We start from the raw sequence: 22,143 nt of genomic DNA on the forward strand, positions 1-22,143 counted from the left end.
GTTTGCCCTGTGGGCTATAATTTGCTGATCCTTGAACTAGGTTATTGAAGATGAGTAAGCATTCTTGGGACCAAATACTGCAAAGTACTTTTAAAGATTGTAGATTCCCCAACAGCTTCCCATGGCAGGGCTGTTAATCCACACTGCAGCTGGCAAGCATTCACAGAGGAGATTCTGAATTTAATGCTTCTTGCCAACTTCAGATTTCTCTATCTCCCCTAACATGTAAAAAAGAAGATACTTTATGTTTAGAAATACACAAACTGAAAAATATTAATAGGATAAAGGGTAGAGGGGATTGCTTTGATCAGGGTAAACTTTTTATTAAAAGCCCCATGTGAAAAAGATTTGCTAATATCCAACTGAAACATAACACCCTACATAGTCCAAGACGATTTCAAGAAAATGCATGAATTATTTTAAAAAAGGAAAAATGTAAATTAACTTTATTGGTAAGTTTTGTTACATTTCTGAAATTTAAGAAGATAAAATTAAGGATCAAAAACCGGGGGGAAATTGGTCCAGTCCATGATGGGACAAGTACGAGAGCATTTAAGTAATAAATTCTCAACACGTGCCACTCTCCCCACAGGACCTTCCTGTTTAAACCTAGCTACCTCATCTCTGCAAATCGAAGCAACACTGTGTTTGATTTGCTACAAATTTTGGTATTTCCTCACCAGTTTTTTCTTTTAAGTGTTTTATTTTGGAACAATTTAAGATTTGCAGAGAATTACAAATACACCACAGCAAGTTCCCATATGTACTCTTCCCCCAAGGACTTCCTCCAGTTTTTACAAACTGACAAAACAAGAGATTTTAACCTTAAAGTACCGACCAAAAAAAACAAAAAAACAAAAAAAAAAAAAAAAACAAGACATTTGGAAATAAATTCACATGCTGAATTTGTTAGGTATTGTTTAAATTAAACAGTGCTTCTAAATTCAGTACTCCAAACATGAACATGCAGTCAGCAAATCATCTTTCAGTTCTCAGCTCCTGTTGCCTTGAAATAGGCACCATCTCTGTCGCTTTCTAGCACAATGTTCTTTTCATTCCCTTCACAGCTCTTACCTCACTCAATAGTTACCTTATTTGTTTATTGGCTTATTATCTGTTCCCAGAGACTTCACCAGTTATGATTCCTGCTCTCTTTGTTACCATTCCTGGGTCCAAAATAATGACTGGTGCATATTGATAGATAGATACTCCAGAGACTTTGCTACATGGACGGATGAATGAATGACCAAATGCCTACACAAATGAGTGAACACTTCAGATACAGCAGGGTTGCTATAAGGCACAGGAGAAAAGACACACCATTGTTTCTGAAATCTCAAACCTTTAAAAGTCTACCACCAGCCATACACAGTGAAGTTTTGGGGAGTCGATGTGTTAGTCCATCATCTTTGTAATCATTTCTTACTGGGGCAAAGTTTAGAATTGTTACTCCAATACATCCTTGTTCTCCGAAAGCCAAACCTTTCAAAACGATGTGTCTTGTGGGTTCATACACACAGTACTTCCTAGCATTACTCATCTGATGTAAAAAGCCAATAAACAAATAATTTTAAATCAACCTCACAGACTAATTACAGTATTAATCATTCTTCTGTATGTAAAAATATATTGGAAAGAACTCAAATACCTTACGGAGGTGGTTTGAGAATAAGAGGTTTTGAGAAGACAGGTTAAAAGTTTTAAAAGACAAAATAGGGAGTGATGTAGCTCTCCTTATTCCTCCCTTGTGCAGCCCTCGGCTCGGGGTCCAGGAATTACCTGGGTGTGCAAAAAAAAAAAAAAAAAAAAAAGGAAGGATAGATGGTTGGCAGAAAGGAAGGATGGACAGGAGGAAGGTGGGAGAGACTACCTACACCCATATTCTCTATGAATGCTTACATTTATCCCAGGGTCAAATATTACAAAATGTGTCCAAAAGTCAAAGCACTTGATCACTTGACCAACCAAGGGGGCGAAAAGGCATTCCAAAATATGCACCCATCAAATAACCATCTATCAAATAAAAAGAAGCAAGAAGACAAAAATCCTGGGGCACTTTCAGGCTCTCTGCTTCATTTAGAGTGTTTATCTTTCTTCTATCTCTGGACCTGCACTATGAGGAAGGGTAGACACTAATAAATGCATCCAATGCAGCACAAATCGATCTACCACCCAGAGAGAACAATAATCCCACTGTCGCCTCTGGAACATCTCCTGCTTATGATGTAATGAGTTGCAAATAACTCAAATTATCTGGTAAACTAAAGATTTAATAGACTGAATTTCACTGCCAAGAAACGTATCAACATTAATACTAAAAATGGAGTTGAAGGAAAGATTCATCTTCTAACCTCATGCATGAATTTTAAGAGACCAAAAATAATGACCAAAAAAAAAAAAGGATAAATAAAACTCTACATATTTTCTCTGCATAAAAACAGAATAATAATTAGTAGTAGTAATGCTGACTGAGCTTATTCATTTGAAAGTATTCTGTGTACTTAAAGAATAGAGCAAATAAGTTTGTAATCTTATTTTGGAACCAAGATCTTCAGTGTAAGAGAAAAGAGATACAAACATAAAATCAAACAATATTAAAATTCCATAAAGTTAGCTTGAAAAAACCAGTATGAACTCATATGTATTATTTTTAAATGTATATAGTTTCTACCCTGCCCCCCAAAAAGCCTAGAATCACTGAGAACCCACAGGAATAAGCCCTCCTAAGACCTAGACTGCAGTTTCTATTTATTTTATTTTGTTTTAATGTTTGTTTATTTATTTTGAGAGAGAGAGACAGAGAGCATACAAGTGTGTGAGCAGAGGAGGGGGAAAGAGAGAGAGGCTCCACACCATTCGCCTGGGAGCCTGACATGGGATTCGATCTCATGAACTGTGATATCATGACCTGAACTGAAATCAAGAGACGGATACTTAACCAACTGAGCCACCCAGGTGCCCCTACACTCTAGTTTCTAAATTCCATTACCTACTGAAAAGAACCAGAGCTTCTTAGAATGGCTGATACTTAGACTGGGATATGAAATGTACAAGAGAAGCGTGGGGCATCCTGTTGTACCAAAAAGCAGGGTCAAAGAAATTAACAGGACAAGAGTGCTTCTGGGATGTTCTGTTATCTTGATCTGGTTGCTGATGATATGGAACTGGCCAGTCTGTGAAAATTCACTGTGATTCTCTTATGAGAGGCTCTCTTTTCTTTACGTATACACAGGAGCCAACTTGAAGGGGATCCCAGTGAACCAAGGTTGTACTTGAGCATCCAGAAAAAAAAAAATCACCGCAACTAATTAAAACATAATATTTTTTAAATCCATGAATATACAATGATACTCAAAAAAAAAAGGAAACTCTTTAATACCTTTTGAAAAAACTAAAGTACCAACTCTAAAACTGTCTATTAAAAAGGAAGTATTAAGCACTTACTCTGCTTTTTCCTGTATGACTGTATTTCAGGGGAAAATACTAGTTGATCCAAATACATGATGTCTACTTCTAATAGCTTCAGAATAAAAGGGAGATGGATAGACAAATCTGGGTGTGTGTATGGGAGTTTACTATTCACTGTCTTTTGTGTAATTTGAAATTTTTCTCAATGAAAGGTATTTTTTTAAGTAGAGAAAAAAAACAGCAAAAGATGAAAAGATTCTTAACAAATCAAAATTTCCTTCTTCCCTACCATTTCATTTATGAAACCTCTGATATTAACAGTATACTTTTCTTCATTCCCAATTTTACTGGATATGTATTTAACATACAACTTATTTTTCAAAGTTGGTCTAAATTTTTCAGATTTAAGGGGGTGACCATTTTTCTAAAACTTCACCAAGCAGAATGAGAAAGACAACATACAGGTGGAGGACTGGTCTAGGGCATGGCCTTTATCCCTGGACAAAGGTTCTTTCCTGATCCTTTGTTTCTATTCTTGTCATCTCATTGAGGTTCTTCTCACTCCTCTTCCAGTTGGCTACTGGCCTGCTCCCTTCGCCTTGGCCCCTTCAGCATTTTAGAATGAGATGCCTATTGAACAGGAGAGACATCCTTCAGAGAGACAGAAGAGGAGGGAAAGCCCAGGAGAGGAAGAAAGGGACAGATAAAATGACATCCGCCTTACCAGTTCTCATTGGATAGTCTCTCCATTGCCACTACCTGAGGGAGGAGTCTCAAGACCCTCAAAACAGATAAAAGGGAACAAACATCAGCAAAAAGTGGAATACTTTATCCTCTATCCATGTTCTCTTTGCTGACTGGTTAGTTGATTTATTGAGTTTACCTTTTTCACAACATTTCAACCTGTTTTTATGTCAATAATGAGTTCTAAACACCCCCTACTCCATTTTTTTTTTTCAGTGCTGGTTGTCCTTTCCTCAGGGAATTAAGTGAAAGGGAATAGAGAGGTGATACCAGGAACTCCAAGAAAAAGAGGCAAAGGCGCTTTCTGAAAGCTTTCCTGAATATACATGCGTACAAACTAATTCCTGTGACAAAAGAACAATATCAGATAAACACATTTCGTTAAGGAAATGAGATGCTGATCACTTGCATTTCCCTTTTTATTTTATTTTTTTTTATTTTTTATTTTTTTTTTAAATTTTTTTTCAACGTTTTTTATTTATTTTTGGGACAGAGAGAGACAGAGCATGAACGGGGGAGGGGCAGAGAGAGAGGGAGACACAGAATCGGAAACAGGCTCCAGGCTCTGAGCCATCAGCCCAGAGCCTGACGCGGGGCTCGAACTCACGGACCGCGAGATCGTGACCTGGCTGAAGTCGGATGCTTAACCGACTGCGCCACCCAGGCGCCCCGCATTTCCCTTTTTAAAAAAAAGTTTAATTTCCGTCTTATACAGTCAACGCACAACTTGGCAAATATGTGTGGGAACAGATTTCCACTTACTTTATTTGCAGGAACTTAAACCTGACAGTCAAAGGGACTCATGTACATTTCATCTTTGCTTGTGGTCAAGTATCAAGAGATCCTAAGCAATACTGACCTAAGAGATTCCATAAGACAGAGCAAAGCAATGCAGCCAGGCCACTAAACCACTCAAAATAAACATCCAAACCAGCTGGCCTTCTTTCCTGTTTGCTTCAACATTAAAAATCGGTAATCTGAGGCCTAAAATCTGCTTAAGTAACAGCACTACCTGTCTGAAGGTAATTGAGTTGTTGGGACAAGAACTGCTATTTTAGGATCAAAATCAGTTTCCTCCATCTGTAAACTCTGATCAAATAATTCATGTTTGAGTTTAGCTAATGCAGACAGAAAAGGACCCAATGATTTGAAATATCTTCATGGCTAAAGTTCTTTATTACCGTACGAAAGTTTGATTCAGTATCAAATTAACAGGAATACCCCTGTAAATAGTTTAGCTCCTAACAATATACAGTGATCGAAGATGGGGAAAGAGACACTTTGTGATGAACTACAACCAATGTGCTTGAGGGTACATCTGATTCTGATGGTGAGATTTCTCAATGTCAAAAGTCCTACACAAGAAGATGGCACAGCATTTTGCTCACTGAATCACTCTGGTGTCCAGACTGAGTAGGGAGCTGGTCAATGGACTCTAATTCCTATGGGCGTCATTCAAAAAGAGGCCAAATCAATGAATCAGTTTTGCCTCCCAGGGACCAAAACAGAAAGATTAGGTGATAGAACCCTTGGGTCATGAAATATCAGACTCTGAAATGACACCCTTAAGGTACAGAAAGAATGATTCAAACCCCATCACTATGCAAATGAGATTTCCAAATTAAGAACAACGCACCATTCCGATTTTGGAAAAGTCTTCCTTCTTCACTGGCAAGTTTGGGAGATATCAGCTTCACCTCAGAAAACCACTATTTTTAAAACACACACATTGTATTGTATTCTATTCTATTGTATTGTATTGTATTTCTATTTTATTTTATTGAGAGAAAGAGAGAGAGAGCACAAGTGGAGGAAAGGGGCTAAGGGGGAGAGGGAGAAAGAAAGAGGGAGAGAATCTTAATCAGGCTCCATGCTCAATGCATAACCAGACACAGGACTTGATCCCCATGAATCTGGGATCATGACCTAAACTGAAACCAAAACCAACTAAGCCAGGCACCCCGCAAAACACACACATTTTATATAAAGTAATAAAATGCCAAACAAGAATAAAGACTAACAGTGTGTTATGTGTAAAGTACATGACAGTGACTTCATGAAAGGAGAGAACTAATGCCTAAAACAGGAATCTTGACAGCAAAAGCCTACAGATACCAGGCAGGTAACATAAATCTGTAAGGCTGTTTGGGTTAAATATGTAAGGGATGGTAAAGATTAGCAAACTTCGGTCTTTGGAATAGTAACAAAACCAGATTTTTAATCTTTCAAGAGAAGCCAGGTATCTGATTTTTTCTATGAAGTTTCCAGACTGATCAATGTTGGCAATTCATTCAATTTTAAAAAAGAAAATGTTTACAGGTTAAGAGATTATAGTCTAAAATTTGACCTATGGGCCGGCAGTTTGCAAGCTCTGCACTAAAATGTAATTTTATTTTATTTTATTTTATTTTATTTTATTTTATTTTACTTTATTTTATTTTAATTTTATTTTAACATACATTTATTTATTTATTTATTTATTTATTTATTTTGAGAGAGAGAGAGAGAGAGAGAGAGAGAGCATAGCAGGGGAGAGGGGCAGAGGGAGAGAGAGAATCCCAAGCAGACTCAATGCTCAGTGCAGAGCCTGATTTGGAGCTTGATTTTATGACCCTGAGATCATGACCTGAGCCAAAATCAAGAGTTGGATGCTCAACCCACTGAGCCACCCAGGGGCCCCTAAAATGTAATTTTAAATAATGCAGTAATAAGCAGAAAGCTTGTCACAGAACAATGACGACACTAAATTACTGAGCCTTGGTTTCTGCTCTACCAAGAAGAACCAGTCCATACAAAGAAAGGGTCAGAGGGTATCAAAATAACCGTGGTGTTTCCCAAATTACAGATGTCTACATTATCACCACCACCACCCCTGTGCCCCAGGGCAAATAAGAGTTTGAGAAGAGGACACACAGCTTGTGAGAGCCTCCCAACAACTTTCATGGTACACTCTCCCACTCTGGGGGTCACTGACCTCAAGAAAGTAGAAAGCTTTGCATAACTGGGAGGAATGTGTCCAAATTGTGAAGGCCAAAGTCACTGAGCCTAACATATCAAATAGCATGTGTGAAGTGGCTCTGAAAATAATAACTGCAAATATCAAAGATGACAAGGAGCCCATAGTAAGCATTGCTGGTATCATATTAGTTCAGTCTCTTGGGGGGAAAAAACCCACTTGTTTACTATGAAAGATTATAAAAAATGGATGCATTTTAAGAACGTGTGTATGCATGAATGTATTTGCATATACATATATAATGCAAGCAGGGTTGTCATTTCATTGTTTAGCTTGAAATCTGCAGCTTTATTATTTCAGAAGGGAAGGGGAGTGTCTTATTTCCACATGATGCCAGACTGCAGATAGAAAAAAGTTAACAAATACTTTAGCATGTTTTTCTACTTCCTATCCTTAAAAAAATTTTCAGTAGAACTTTTTATCAAGATGCCTACACATAACCAGGATTACTGTGTATTGCTTTTAGATCAGATATACACAAAAGAAGATATAAAGAAATAATTTCCTGTCATTTGGTAATGTCTCACTAATCTTTTAATGTGATTACTGCCTAATCTAACCCCATTTTTGATCTTAAGCTTGTGTTCTCCTAACTCACCTTGTAACCAGGTGTCAAAGTCTTCCAGGTCAGCGTTAAGGTAAAAGCTGTCCAAAGTGTTTTATCCTCTGATGTCGGCAGCTTTTCCCCCTGGGAACTCCGTCTGTCTATTGACCCCAGTGGGGTTATCTGGTCAATGACAGGAGTGGCTCCTTGATTTCTTTCTCTTGCTGTTTTGCAGCAACGGGCAGAACTGAAAAAGAGAGATTACGCTCACATAGTACAACTCCACATAATCCACATGAGTTTTTCAGGGGGCTGCCAATGACCGATCAGGAAATTCCTTCCAATTTATCTTTTGAGGTGAAAGTTCATTAAGGATGGTGTCTCAGATTTTTACCTCCTTTGCTCAGTCTTACGTAACCTCAAAGATGTAGTCACTGAACTCAGCCATCAGTAACATTCATAACTCCCACCTCACCCAGAGTCTGGAGCATGAAAACTCTTAATTTATACAGCAAATATTTTCTAAAAGGGGACAAAGCATATTTTCCAGAAACATGTTTAACCCTCCATTTAAATGTAAGCCTTAGTTTTTAAAAACCAGTAAGTATGAAGTGGTTTCACCATATAAGTATATAAATGCACTATCACTGTTCCCTGATAAGGACTCATTAATAGTCTGCAATTTGCCTTACAGAGTACAATTGCCAAACTCCTACAACAATCCTCTAGTGAAAGAGCTGACTATACTACCGAAGAATACAATTTTCAACTTGACATTATTTCTCAGAAGGCAGAGAATATTTTACAAGAATATAAAATATGTTCACTTTAAGGCAGAGGAAGAAGAAAAAGCAGGAGGAGGAGGAGGAGGAGGAGATTCAGAAGAGGAAGCAGAGGAGGAAAAAGAGAAAGAGGAAGAAGGAGAAGGAGAAAAGGAGGGAAGGAAGGAAGATAGAAAGACAGACACACAGACCTATTCTAAAGTAGAAGCTAAATTAGTCACTCTGATCCTGAAATGTGACAGCAGTTTCCTTTGAGCAACCTCTCTAGCAAGCTCATTTCTTCACAAGTTAGCTTTAAAAATTACTCCCCAGGTTTGATTATCTTTCAAGCCTGTTCTGTCACTCAGGTTTAGTTTTCTCTTTTCACCTATGGAAAAGGAAAAAATAAATGCACACACACATTCTGAAAGACAACGTCTTCACGGAAGTGCAAAAGATTGATGTCTACTCAGGATCCTACGCTGTGATAGCTCCTGCAAGTATTATTTTTCTAGGAAAAAAAAGTGTGTGGGGCAGGGAAGGGGAGGGTTCCTAAATCCCCCTACATCTCTACAAAAAATGATTTTTAAATCTCTACTATGTTGTAAGACAATTCCATGCATCTTGTAGGTCCTAAATAAAATTTACTTGATGTCTGTAATGAGGACATAAGAGAACGAAAGCCAGGGTCCATCAAGATTATTTTTGTATGCTCAGCATGACATATTTATTTTCTGCAAACACTACTCAATCTACACTTTTTTTTTTAATTTAATGTTTATTCTTGAGAGAGAGAGACAGGCAGAGCATGAGCGGAGGAGAGGCAGAGGGAGAGAGGGATACAGAATCTGAAGCAGGCTCCAGGCTTTGAGCTGTCAGCACAGAGCCCAATGCAGGGCTTGAAGCCAGGAGTGGCAAGATCATGACCCGAGCCGAAGTCAGACACTTAACCGACTGAGCCACCCAGGAGTCCCTATGCTCTTTAATCCCATATAATTATAGATAGACTGAATATGGTCAGCTACAGAAAATCCCCTGCCCACCTTTTCTTTGCTCTTTTCTATGATGGACTCCGCCAAGCTTTGGAAAAGGAGGGAACACTGAAAAACGAAAAGAAAGAAGAAAAGTATGGCAAAGAGCCCCCTGTGCTACACTGCAGTTCTTTTCATCCACACCCCCCTCCCCCAGTCCTCTTCCCTAGTCTTCTTCTCCACCTCTTACCATCCTGTAAGGGCAAGTAGGAAGGTAAAGAAGAACAGATGACCATGGGGTAAAATCAAGGTTTCCTCTCCATCTGCTTCCTCCAGTCCAGCTGCAGAGGCCAGGGAGAAGATAGGTGAATCTTACTAACCATACTCAACGAATTCCCAAACAGTGTGTGTGTCTTGTCGCCAGCTTATGTAACTCAGACCTTGGCCCAAGGAGCATTTTTGCACTTCATTCGTCTCTTTCTCCATCTCTTTGCCTACGCATCCTTCAAAACCTAGCTCAAAGCCACAACTCCCAATCAACGCCTTTGCTGATCTTCTCTACTAGAAAGAAGCAACTTCTCATCACACCTGGTACTTTGGTCAATTTTATTGGTATACAGCTGTCTTGATCTTACCTGGTGCTTACACCTCTTACCCTCCCCCCCCCCCCACCCCCATCAGACTGTACTGACTCTGAGGAGCAAGGACTGGACCTTAGTTCCCTGCACAAAGTAAGTGTGACTTAAAAAGTGAAACTTACAATGCTTCTATTTATATGTATGTTGTAAGAAATGAATCTATTATTGTTCCTTTTGTGCAAAAGTGTCTATTTGCATACAGTGTGTATGCAAGGTCATGGAATAAATGTCTTGGCTTGTTCTTTTTTTTTTTAACTTTTTAAAAATGTTTAAAAAAAAAAAAAAGAGGTTAGAGTGGGAGAGAGCCAAAGCATAAGAGACTGTTAAAAACTGAGAACAAACTGAGGGTTGATGGGGGGTGGGAGGGAGGGCAGGGTGGGAGGGAGGGCAGGGTGGGTGATGGGTATTGAGGAGGGCACCTTTTGGGATGAGCACTGGGTGTTGTATGGAAACCAATTTGACAGTAAATTTCATATATTAAAAAATAAAAAAAAATAAAAAATAAAATAAAAAATTCTTCCCTGAAAAAAAAAAAATTAAAAAAAAATAAAAATGTTTTTATTTTATTTTTGAGAGAGAGAGCATAAGGAGGGGAGGTGCAGATAGAGAGAGGGAGACCCAGAATCCAAAGCAGGCTCCAGGCTCTGAGCTGTCAGCACGGAGTCTGACATGGGGCTCGAACTCACAGACGGTGAGATCATGGCCTGAGCCGAAGTCGGACACTTAACCGACTGAGCCACCCAGGTGCCCCAGCTTTTGAATTGTTCTGAGACTATAATGAATGTTCATATGGGCATTCTGTGCAAATTGCGAAAGACATCCTTTGTGGGAGCTAACCAGTCTGATTAAAAACTAGCTCTATTGCTCTGCTTCAGATTCTGTCTCTCTCTCTCTCTCTCTCTGCCCCTCTCCCACTCACTCTGTCTCTCTCTCTCTAAAAAATAAATAAAAACACTAAAAAAAAATTGGCTTTATTGGGGCACCTGGGTGGCTCAGTTGGTTAAGTGTCCGACTTCTGCTTGGGTCATGGTCTCGTGGTTCGTGGGTTTGAGCCCTGTGTTGGGCTCTGTGATGACAGATCAGAGCCTGGAGCCTGCTTCTGGATTGTGTCTTCCTCTCTCTTTGCCCCTCCCCACTCGTCTCTCTCTCTCTCTCTCTCTCTCTCTCTCTCTCACAAAAATAAATAAACATTAAAAAAAATTAGCACTCTATCAATACGTGGTTCAGATATAATCAATCATCCCTGATACTTACTGAAGCCAGATATATTAGGAATTGTTTTAATTCAGCTTCAAAAACTTGATTAGGACAGAAAGATTTATATCATCACATTCAAGTTACAAATTACAGGTGACTCACAAAATATATTGTTTTATTAAGAAACCAAGAAGTTAACCAAGTGGCAACTAAACTTTATTTTAATTAAGAAACTACACAGGGTTATTTTCCCTTATATATACACTGTGTGCGGGGCAGAAGTTCAAAGGCACTAAGCTTATAAAGTTCAAGTCTGATTACTCCTTGTGACAACACATACTGAAGATTAATTCTTAAAACTCTTGCTAAAAATATACTCAGAGAAGGGAAGAGGTCATTTCTTTTTAAACTATAACCAAAATGGATGATTTAAAAAAAAAACAAAAAACATTATATCTGGGTTTTATCAAACCACACAAAAAGAATCATGTTCTAATTTAATGATACATTCTGCAGACCAAAAAGGCTCCTGACACCCTCCACCTAAGCAATTAGTAAATTAAAAGTTGTAAAGGTTGGGAAAGCTGATTCAAACAAAGCCTTCTATACCAACCAATACTTGGGTAGGAGAGTCTCTGAAGAATCTCATCAGGGAGTTTACTGAATTTGGCAAAGGTTCCTTCTGAATGGCTCATTCAGGAAGCAAATGATCCATTATCTTTGCAACAGAATTTTTCCTGTAGGTTATGACTAATCCTCCCACAGCCTGAATTTTGCCCACCATACACCATGTTCTCGTCCAGCACACTCCCCACACATTCCACTCATTTCTTCTTCAAGCCCCTCAGAGCATATGACGTATTCTACAGAAGACCAGACTGTCTTGTGTAGCTACTAAGTTAACGCATAGAATGCAAAATGGAGACAAGATAAAGCGAGCTCCACCATTCCATAAAATACTAAAAAATTAATTAATTAATCTTAAAATAGTAAAGACAGAAAGACCACCGGAAGAGTATTTGAACAAAGCAGTCTACAGAGTAAAGTCCATTTCACAACAAAAATAAGTGATGAGACATTATTGACCATTTTCTGTACATTAGGTGGCCCATTGTTCTGATCAATGCCTGTACCATTTTCACAAAGAAGAATTGGTCTTAATTTAGGGTTAAACATCCTAAATTGTTTTCCCGGAAAACTAGCCTCAAATGTGGTATTAAGACCTTTTCTCATTATCTTGTTTACTTTGTCTACTGTCTGCACTAAATAGTTGGTAAAAAGATCTTGCCATTTGCTATTTTCACCAGCAGCAAGGTTTAGACAAGAAATTGATTTTCCTCTTCTTACCTGTGATAATCCCAAGTACACTGAGGATTTTTACACTGTGTCTAAACCCCTGGAGAATAGTTTTAGTGCCACAACCCAATAGAGTTTATGAAAACAGGCTGTGCTGAGATAACTTCCTGAAGATGAAAAACATAATCTTTAGGCACTTTCATCTAGCAACTACTGTGGTTTTCCTGTCAATAACTGAAAAGCTGATTTTTAAATTGGAAAATTTATCTCATCTCATTAGGGCTACCATATATCAAACAAGTAAAATTCACCATTTGATATAACACAGTTTGCATATCTGCCACTAAGCATTGATTGATTCCTCCACTCAACAATGTCGATTGTGTAGTTATTATATACAAACAGTCAAACTAGACACTAAAGAAAATGTACAAGTGTAATAAACAATCAACAAAAACAAAGCTCCTTCCCTTAAGAAATTTAGAGTTTAGCCATTAACAGGAGAAGGTATGTGAATAATCCTTTTTAAGTTACAAAAGCAGAAAATGTATTGTGGATATTCATGGCATGAAAATATTAATTCTAGCTTGGAATTTATGAGGTAGGGAGAAAGCAGACCAGAGGAAACTGCTCAAAAGAGAAGGCATCTGAAAGACGAATGGATTCAGGCAAGAAATAGACAAAAGCAGACATGGATAAAGGACATTTCAAACAGTGAGGAAAAGTGTATGAAAAGCAACAGATGGGAAAGGGTAGACTGCAGTTCCAGTTCTCAGAGTTAAGGTACACAAAAAAGGAGGGGGTGTGGAACCTTTATGACTTTCCACAAAGGCCTCTGTGGAAGGTTTTCAGTACTAGTAAAATTACGACCAGATTTCATCAGGTGAGCTGTAGAGAACAGAAGTGGAGTTCAGAGCTGGGGAGTCATGTGATTATGCACCAATGGGGCTAATCCAGGAGAACACATTCGAGGAGAGAACCCAAAGGCAAGAGAGGACCTCAGAAGACATCAGCAGCCCCAAAAGGAGGGTGGAGCTACCTGGGAAAATGGGCCTTCAGGAGGGTCAAGTGAGGAACTTGTATTTGACAGAGCGGAATGTGATCCTATCTGGCCTCATGTATTTCTTGTCTTAGTAAAACAAGGGGGAATAAAATGCATCCATTTTTTTCAGAGATATGATTGAAGAAATATATGGTCAACATTAACTGAAATAATTTGACACATTTTCTTAAGAATTTTTTTAATGTTTATTTTTGAGAGAGAGAGAGAGAGAGAGACAAGAGTATAAGTGGGGGAGGCAGAGAGAGGGAGACACAGAATCGGAAGCAGGCTCCAGGCTCTGAGCTGTCAGCACAGAGCCTGATGTGGGTCTTGAACTCATGAATGGTGAGATCATGACCTGAGCCGAAGTTGGACGCTTAACGGACTGAGCCACCCAGGTGCCCCACTTGACACATTTTCTCAATGTGTTATAGTTCTATGATCTAGGCCAATTTTTCCAGATTTTTGTTTGTTTGTTTATATCTAACTTGGTTTAAATTGACATGTATTTCTCTGAGGATAGGGAAAGGATTATTTTTCCAAACCCCAAAGGACACGCACAATTAAGGACCTGATATCCATTAAGCATTAAAAAAAAAATTTTTTTTCCCAAATTAACAGCTTTGTCAATACTGACAAAAATTCAGATGACTGATTATACAGGTAAGAATTCTAATGATGTATTACTTAAAGGAGTCTTCAATTTTATTATTCCCTTGCCCAAGTTCTGTTTTATATCTGAAAAACAAATATCACAGAAACCACTCAATGGTTCTATTATTCAGTTGGCTAAAATTTTATTTAGAAACTCTACAGCACTATAAATGTGCTTTGGACATATTCTGATTTTCCAAAAGCAGTATGCTATATAGCAGGAGTCAGTACTTTCTCTGTGAAAGTCCAAATCAGTAAACATTTTAGATTTTTAGGTTTTGTGGGTCACACAGTTGCAACTAATCAACTCTGTGATTGCAGCAGGAAAGCAGCCAGAGGCAATATGTAAATGAAAGAGCAGGGCTATATTCCAATAAAACTTTCCTTACAAAAAAGTGGTGGATTCCATTCAGTCCTTAGACTGTAGTTTGCTGACCCCTGCCTAGCAGATAGCCCAGCTGTAGCAATTTGGTGTGATTTCATTGTTTTTTGTTCCTCAATGTACATAAGTCTGATGAAGTGATTAAAAAAAAAAAAATTACTCTGAGAAAATGGGCTCCAAAGAAAATCTCTACTACTAGTGTAGTGATTAAAAAGAAAACAAAATGGAGAGGTTCTAAGCAGTGATGGAATTAAGTAAACAAGAGACATTTTGGGTATGTTAGAATAGGAATGGGGAGTTTGGTGATAATCCCAGATCACCCTAAGAGAGACCAATGTATATTCTAAGAGGAAATATGAAAATGTGACTCATGAAACCATTTCAGGAAATGCTCCAACCAATGCCCAAAATGCTCATTCCCTGGGAGAAAAAACTTCAGTGAAAGCTTTACCTATTAAATAAGAAAATATTTAAGAAATGCATGACTCTTAACAGAATATTCATGTGAGAGAAAGCCAGGGAATTTGGAAATTTATGGAAGTCTCAGATCATGCTTCCTCTGTGAATTCTGATGATCATACTATATTTACTTCCTAGATCCAGGGGAAAAGTAAGGAAATACTGTCGTTGAAGCTTACCAGGCTATATTTAAATCTATAGAAAAGTTATGAAAAAAACTATCTTAACTCAGTTACATCAGTTTAATGATGCTAACCACTAATTCAGCATTGAAGGTGACTCACTAACTCTGTGAGACCTTGTGCAAGTTACTTTACCTCTCTGTGTCTTGGGTTCTGCATGTATGAAATGTGGCTCTGTCACAGAGGTGGCGGAGGATGAAGCAAGCTAAGGCATGTGAAGGGTTCAGAACAAACTCAGCGCACGGGAAGCGCTCACGTGCTGTGATGCTTCTGTGGCTCCCCTGAGTCTCTTCTCGGCAGCCAGCCTTACTGCTGCTCTTCAGGAGCCCTTGCCTTCTCCTAGGCTCTCACTGGGTGGCCCTAACTCCAAGGGCTTCAACCTACCATTTGCTATGGAGACGGTTAAACCTCTCTCCAAGGCTGACTTTTCCAGACTGCATTTCCAACTGTCTGTTGGACATTTCCACTGGAACGTAGCACGGGCGCCTGAAACTCCATGGGTCTAAAAATTGCGCCCCTTACCTTCCTACTCCTGCACCTTTTCTCTTCTTGTCTCCAGCTTTTGTTCATGACATCACTATCTATTCTTAAACCAAGCTAGAAACTGCAGTTTCTTTTACCCACTCCATCTGCAACCTTCCCGTGTAGCTCACCCCAAGCCTGCTCACTTCTATTTCCTACCTTCTTTCACTTTCTTTAGCCATCTCAGCGATCTCTGGCCTTGACTATTTGCATCTGCCTCTTCATTTCTCTGCTTCCTACCACTCTCCCTTCACAGACACTTCCTGATTCTCAAATAATCTCTATGGCTTGGGGGAAAGGGGTCTATGGACCTACTGGTAAGCATCAGAGCATCTGGGAACCCTCTGAAATGATATAAAAATTTGTGAGTCCTTGATCAAAACAAAGGTCATCGTCTGAGAGAACAATTTCAACTCCTCAGCGGGGTACAATCTGCAGCCTTCTACTATCTTAGTCACTCTGCTCATCTTCCACCCTGTTCTAGATACACTGGACATCGTATTTTGGATGCACATCCTCCAAACATGCACATTGAATGCCATCTCACCTCTGAACTTTTGCATATGCTGTTCCCTCTACCTGTGGTGCTCTTTTCTGCCTGTTGAACACCTGAACATCCATGAAGTCTTGGCTCAGGTCTCAAATGTCATTTCCATGAAGACTCGTCCAAGGGTCCAACTATGTTGCGCAGATGACAAAAGAGACACTAAATAGATTTGTGGCGTCTGTATATCATAACACTGGTTTGAAATTTCTTAAATTCAAAGCTTCATACTATACAAAATAAATAGCCTTAAATGTTTAGACACATATTGTGTTTACTTAAGTCTACGGACATGCTTGCTGGGTGTCCTTGGATTGTAATGAAATCAAGAATAAAGACCCTGGAGTCCAAGTGCCTAGGTTTGAATCACAGCTCAGTTACCAGTAAGGGGACCCTGGGTCAGTCACATAGCTTCTCAATTTCATGATCCATTATAGATGGAGACAGTAACAGTACCTACTGTTTAGGATTATTCTGAAAATTAAATAAATTTATACGTATAGCAGTTAAAGCTGTATAAGTGCCTGCTGTTATTAGAATTATTTATTGAAATCAATGGCAATGGCCAGGACCAGAGGTTCCAAAAGATCATCACAGAGTAAAACTAATTGACCTTGCCATATAAGCCTCAAGCTTTAGTCAACAGAGTTAATTAGCCAGAGAATACTAACAAAGATAGCCCTTTTCACTAATGTTTTTATCAATTGAAAAGTGTTTCAAAACTATCTGATAAAACTCAGATATTTTTTCCTGTTAGCCTCTAATAGCTAAAAGTACCAGCTCAGACTATTTCCAAGGCACATCACAGGTAGGTTAAAATCATTCCTCTGAATAGAAAAAAAGACCAGAGCTACTCTTTTATGGGCAGCAAATCAATGAAACACCTCACTGCTTACAAAGTGCCCAATATGAAGGGAAAGCATGAAGTAGGAAATTGGGAGAAAAGATAAAGGAGCTTAATGACTCATAATTCAAACAAATCAGCCTGTTTGCCAGAGAAATGGGGTATTAGGCATTTTAGCACCACGCACCTGGCCAAAAAAAAAAAAGGCTGTGAAATGTAGATCCTAACATCATTGAACCTAAGGAGGAATCAAAATAAGGGCATGCTGTAGTGATGTAGCTGGCTTCCACCTTAGCTATAGAATTATGTGATATATTTAGCACTGTCTCTGTGGAAATTTTTCAGCCAAAAAAAGTTATTTAGACCCATACCACAAATATGCAATTGTATAACAGCACTTTTTGCATTTTCCCACAAACTGCCAAAAGGATAACTTTACTCTTTATTAATAATCATACTTAAGAGTTGGGCCTTAAAGTAACACACTTGTGTAAGTATTTGAAACTAAGGAATAAAGTCCAAATTCCTTATTCTAGCATTAAAGGTCCTCCATGACCCAATTCCAACGAACTTTCTGGCTTTATCTTCCATGACAGGCTTCTTGAAATCTTCAACCAAAAAGAACTCCTAGCAATTCCCCCCACCTCCCAGGTACACCCACTCTGTGTGTTTCCTCTAACTGAAACAGTCTTCCCCTTACCTCAATCCCATCCTTCCTTTAAACCCTGTGTGGGTGACATGGAATCATTTCCTGTGGCTCAGCTAGAAGTAATTCTCCAGGTTCTTAACTCTCATAGTCCTTGCTCAGCACCTCTTAGACTTTCCTCAGTCCATCTTGATCAGAGTTCTTGAGACACGTGTCTTTTCTTCCCCAAACTGGATGTTCTTTGAGGGCAATATCCACACCTCCCTCATCTTCATAAGCCCAACTGCACCATGGCACATCTGCACATGGCAGGAACTCAGACCTTTTGCTAAAGCTTCTTGTGATTGATCATTGACACCAAATGGACGGGAACATACTTTGACATACTCAGACAAGCTTTAAGGAAAGTCTTCAGTTTAAAAGATATGCAGCAAGCCTTGTTTTCTCATGAAGTTGAGAGATGAGAATTTTAATGCTACTCCTAGGGCAAAGAAACCACCATGTACACTTACCATCCAGTGACTTGCCTACAATTACTAACAGCAGTACATTAAAAGCTTCCCTTCTACTCATGTAACTGATAACGCACTTTCTTTCAAGTTAGAGAAATCACAAGGTAGTCAGTCCTGTGTTTCTTCTACTATAGACTCAAAACACTGGTCACCTATGGGCTTTGGTTAAAGAGCTCTCAAGACCTGTGTATATAATGATAATTTCAATTGTCTTATCTCATATGCCTTCAATGGGAAATATTCAAGGACCAAAATGCAAAAATCAGAGAATCTGATATATAACAGAACCCAAAAAATGCCAAGAGAGGGAAAAATTAATGAAGGAGCCCCTGAACAAACCCCTGGCAGTCTGATACTGCTTGGGCACAGGTTCACTAGTCCTAACAGGCCACTTGGATGGCATTAAGTCAAATGCTTATTGGATCACAAAGGAGAGGCTGACTTCACTCTGGGCTGATGCTGCAGGGCTGTGCTGATCCGTGCGTTCTTGCCAGACCTCTGGACAGCTGCCTACTGTCTGCAGTCCTTCTTTCACAGATGACATTTCTCTGCCTACTCAGTTTACAAACTGTTACATAAATGAGTTCTAACACGCACTCCTAGACATAAGTAATTTTCCTAAGCCCCAAATCCTGAAAGAATATGTGACCCAAGCCCTAAACCCACATGAAAGAACAGGCTTACAGGGATGGCCTGACTCAGCGTTGTGCTAACGGGAAATTTCTGTTGAGTGCTCTACCTGATATGGCTTTCATATCAATGACATTTGGAACACTGAGTCTCCAATATCACATTGCCAGTGTCTCTTGGATTACTGGAATGGCAACTGAATCCTTGGGGCAGATAGCAGGAGACTCTGTTTTATCTTACTTGCCTTTACTATTGCATATGTTCTTTTAAAGTACAAATATAACTACCACATGCAAACTGAGGTCAAAATAAAGTTAAAAACTTACTTTAACAAATTAAGTAAATATCGTCAGTGGTACCATCATAAATTACACAATGGCTTAAATGATAAAATAGACCCTAAACAAATATAAGGTTTGTATACTCCATATATATGGCTTAACTGAATAACCCTGGCCTAATTTATCTTCAAGGCATTCTCTTTTATCCCCTATGCCACTTTGATGGAATTATTTCAAGCTGCCCCATTTCTTAGGCCTCTTACCGTATCAATTCATCTAGGTTTCTATTTGGTTTCCACAGTAACTTACTTGTTTGCTCATGAGACCACAAAAAAATAGACAACTAAATCAGGCCTATTAGCATTCTTATGGCTAAAGTTTCCTGTATTTAGATAGATATAGTATTGTCAGTAAAATCAGAACAAATTTTAAAATGCTAAGACAGTGAACAATGCCATCCGTTACAATTCAAAACTGTTCTTCTGGCAATTTAATTTGATGCCATAGACTGATTAAAAACAAACAAAAAAGGATGGGGAAGCAGGGTGGACCATGTTATCACAGAGCGGCAACTTCCTTGAAATTGAGTGCTTCCTTTGGGCACACGTGGCAGCCTACGGTATCATGGAAAGAGCATGGGGTCTTGGAGTCAAACAGGCTTAGTTCAAATCCCTGAGGTGACATTTTCTAGCTATAAAACGGGGCAGCTTATTTTATTCAGCTTATCTGTCCCTCAGTATCCTCATCTGAAAAGTGGGGGTTTGGAATCTAATAAAACCTAGTTCAAGCTGCTTTGGAGATTACAGACATGCATATTCAGGACCTAGAGATGCACATACCACATGACATGTGCTCAAGTGGTAACTGAATATAAGGGTTTTTTAACTCTCAAATTTTTGGATTTCATAATTATTCTTTTTTTAATGGTTTATTTATTTTTGAGAGAGAGAGAGAGAAACAGACAGAGTGTGAGCAGGGGAGGGGCAGAGAGGGAGACACAGAATCCAAAGCAGGCTCCAGGCTCCGAGCTGTCAGCATAGAGGGGGACTCGGGACGCAGGACTCGAACCCACAACCTGTGAGATCATGACCTGAGTGGAAGTTGGACGCTTCATCAACCGAGCCACCCAGGCACCCCCAGAATTATTCTTTAGTTCTCATGGCATACACTGTTTATGCAAAAACACAGAGACATTATTGAATAGTATGATTGGCTGCTAATTCACAAATTTTCAGATACAGATCAACTAATATTAGGTTAGAATTAGTCTTTTCAAAAACTGAGATCCCTGGATTATTCTAACACCTCTATATGCCAAACTGTCTTCAGGCTACAAGTTTGCCATTCCAGGAAGAAATTACATGCAAAATTTACATGTAAAAAAATCATCGAAATGTTCTTGTCAAACACCCAACTTTTATGAGGCTCACAGAAATAAAGATTACATATTTAAAAGTTTAAAATACCCTAACTAATAAGCAGTTGTTGTGCAGTGAGTGGCTAATGGCCCAGTCTCTGGAAGCATCTAGATTCAAATTCCTACTCTGGCACTCTCTAGCTTGTCTTCTTTCTGTTTCTTGGTTTTCTTATCTGAAATGGGGCTGTAAGAGTACTCATTGCATAGGGCTATAACGATGAGTAAAGAAGAATGTCTGGTATGTAGGAGGCACTCAGTGTGAGCTTTTAAAACAGCTTTGCCCAGGGGCACCTAGGTGGCTCAGTTGAGCGTCCAACTTCAGCTTAGGTCATGATCTCACAGTTCATGGGTTTAAGCCTCGCATCATGCTCTGTACTAACAGAGCCTGCTTGAATTCTGTGTCTCCCTCTCTCTCTTCCCCTCCCCCACTCATGCTCGCTCTCTCTCTCTCTCTCTCTCTCTCCCTCTCTCTCAAAAATAAACATTTAATTTTTTTTAAGATTTTAAAAAAATAATAAAATAAAACAGCTTTGGCCAAAAGTCACACTGCACATATTTCCAGACTCAAATTATTCCTGGTCATGCTTGGTGGTTCCTCTTATTCATATCTTTCGCCACAAAAAAGAAAACAAGAGAACTTCCTTGATAAGACAGCCACACAGAAGAATTTCTTAGAAAGCATTCATTGCCTGATTCCTGTCCTACTTGGTACAGACCTGACCTGAGCCTACCCCCAGCCCTGCTGCAGGACCCTATCACAGGCTCACCTTACCATGGTGTAGTCCACAAACATGTCCTACTCTGGGAAGGGAGGAAAGCTTCAGTCACCAACCCATTCTGGACCAGCCACTGTGTTATTATGGGCCTTGCCTGACATCCTCAATGTTATTCAGCAGCAACGGTAGGACAAGAGTTCTTGGCACAGAGCAGACTCTCAATTAGGATTGCAGAATGAGTGACATCATGAAACTGGCAAGGGATACAGCTGGGAGGCTTGATATCTGTAAAGGTCAGAACTCAATAATTGGTTGTCACTATGCTCTGCTCTCATATTCATGTTTCTTCCTAAACTCTGAACCCACCTTAGAATCCATTTAAATACTGTCTGAATGCCTACATTGTGCTCTGGCCCTGAGAGCTTAGAATCTGGAAATATGAGCAATCCTAACAATGGGAAAAACTCATTCCCTCACTTCTCTGGGTTGTAATGACCAGGGTCTTTATACATTTTGAATGAACTTTACTGAAACAACTTAGAATCCGTATTTAAATTCTCTTACATTGCTGGGGGGAATGTAAGTTGGTATGACCACTTTGGAAACATGTTTCACAATATCTGCTAAAGGTAGCAATAATACTCTGTGACCCACCAATTTCAATCCTGGATAATATGCTCAAGACAGGTGAGTGCTTATGTCCATCAAAAGACAAATGTGAACCTGCTCAAGCACCA

General features: G+C 39.1%; 1 protein-coding gene across 16 annotated transcripts in view; it reads right to left on the reverse strand.

Moving 5' to 3' along the window:
* Window positions 1-22,143, reverse strand: part of OSBPL6 (oxysterol binding protein like 6) — a 214,256-nt gene that overhangs the window by 110,549 nt on the left and 81,564 nt on the right. For 14 of the 16 annotated variants that reach the window (XM_078451134.2, XM_060621942.3, XM_060621947.3 and 11 more), the window contains exon 2: window positions 7,767-7,959. The exons of 1 other annotated variant lie outside the window; for it this stretch is intronic. The gene's annotated coding sequence lies outside the window, so the exon portion shown is untranslated. Of the gene's footprint in view, window positions 1-1,648; window positions 1,780-7,766; window positions 7,960-22,143 lie in introns of all 16 variants that reach the window. One more of the 16 variants, XM_060621939.3, reaches the window with a different exon arrangement.

This window comes from Panthera onca, chromosome C1, assembly GCF_046562875.1.
Source record: "Panthera onca isolate mPanOnc1 chromosome C1, mPanOnc1 haplotype 2, whole genome shotgun sequence".
Taxonomy (NCBI): domain Eukaryota; kingdom Metazoa; phylum Chordata; class Mammalia; order Carnivora; family Felidae; genus Panthera; species Panthera onca.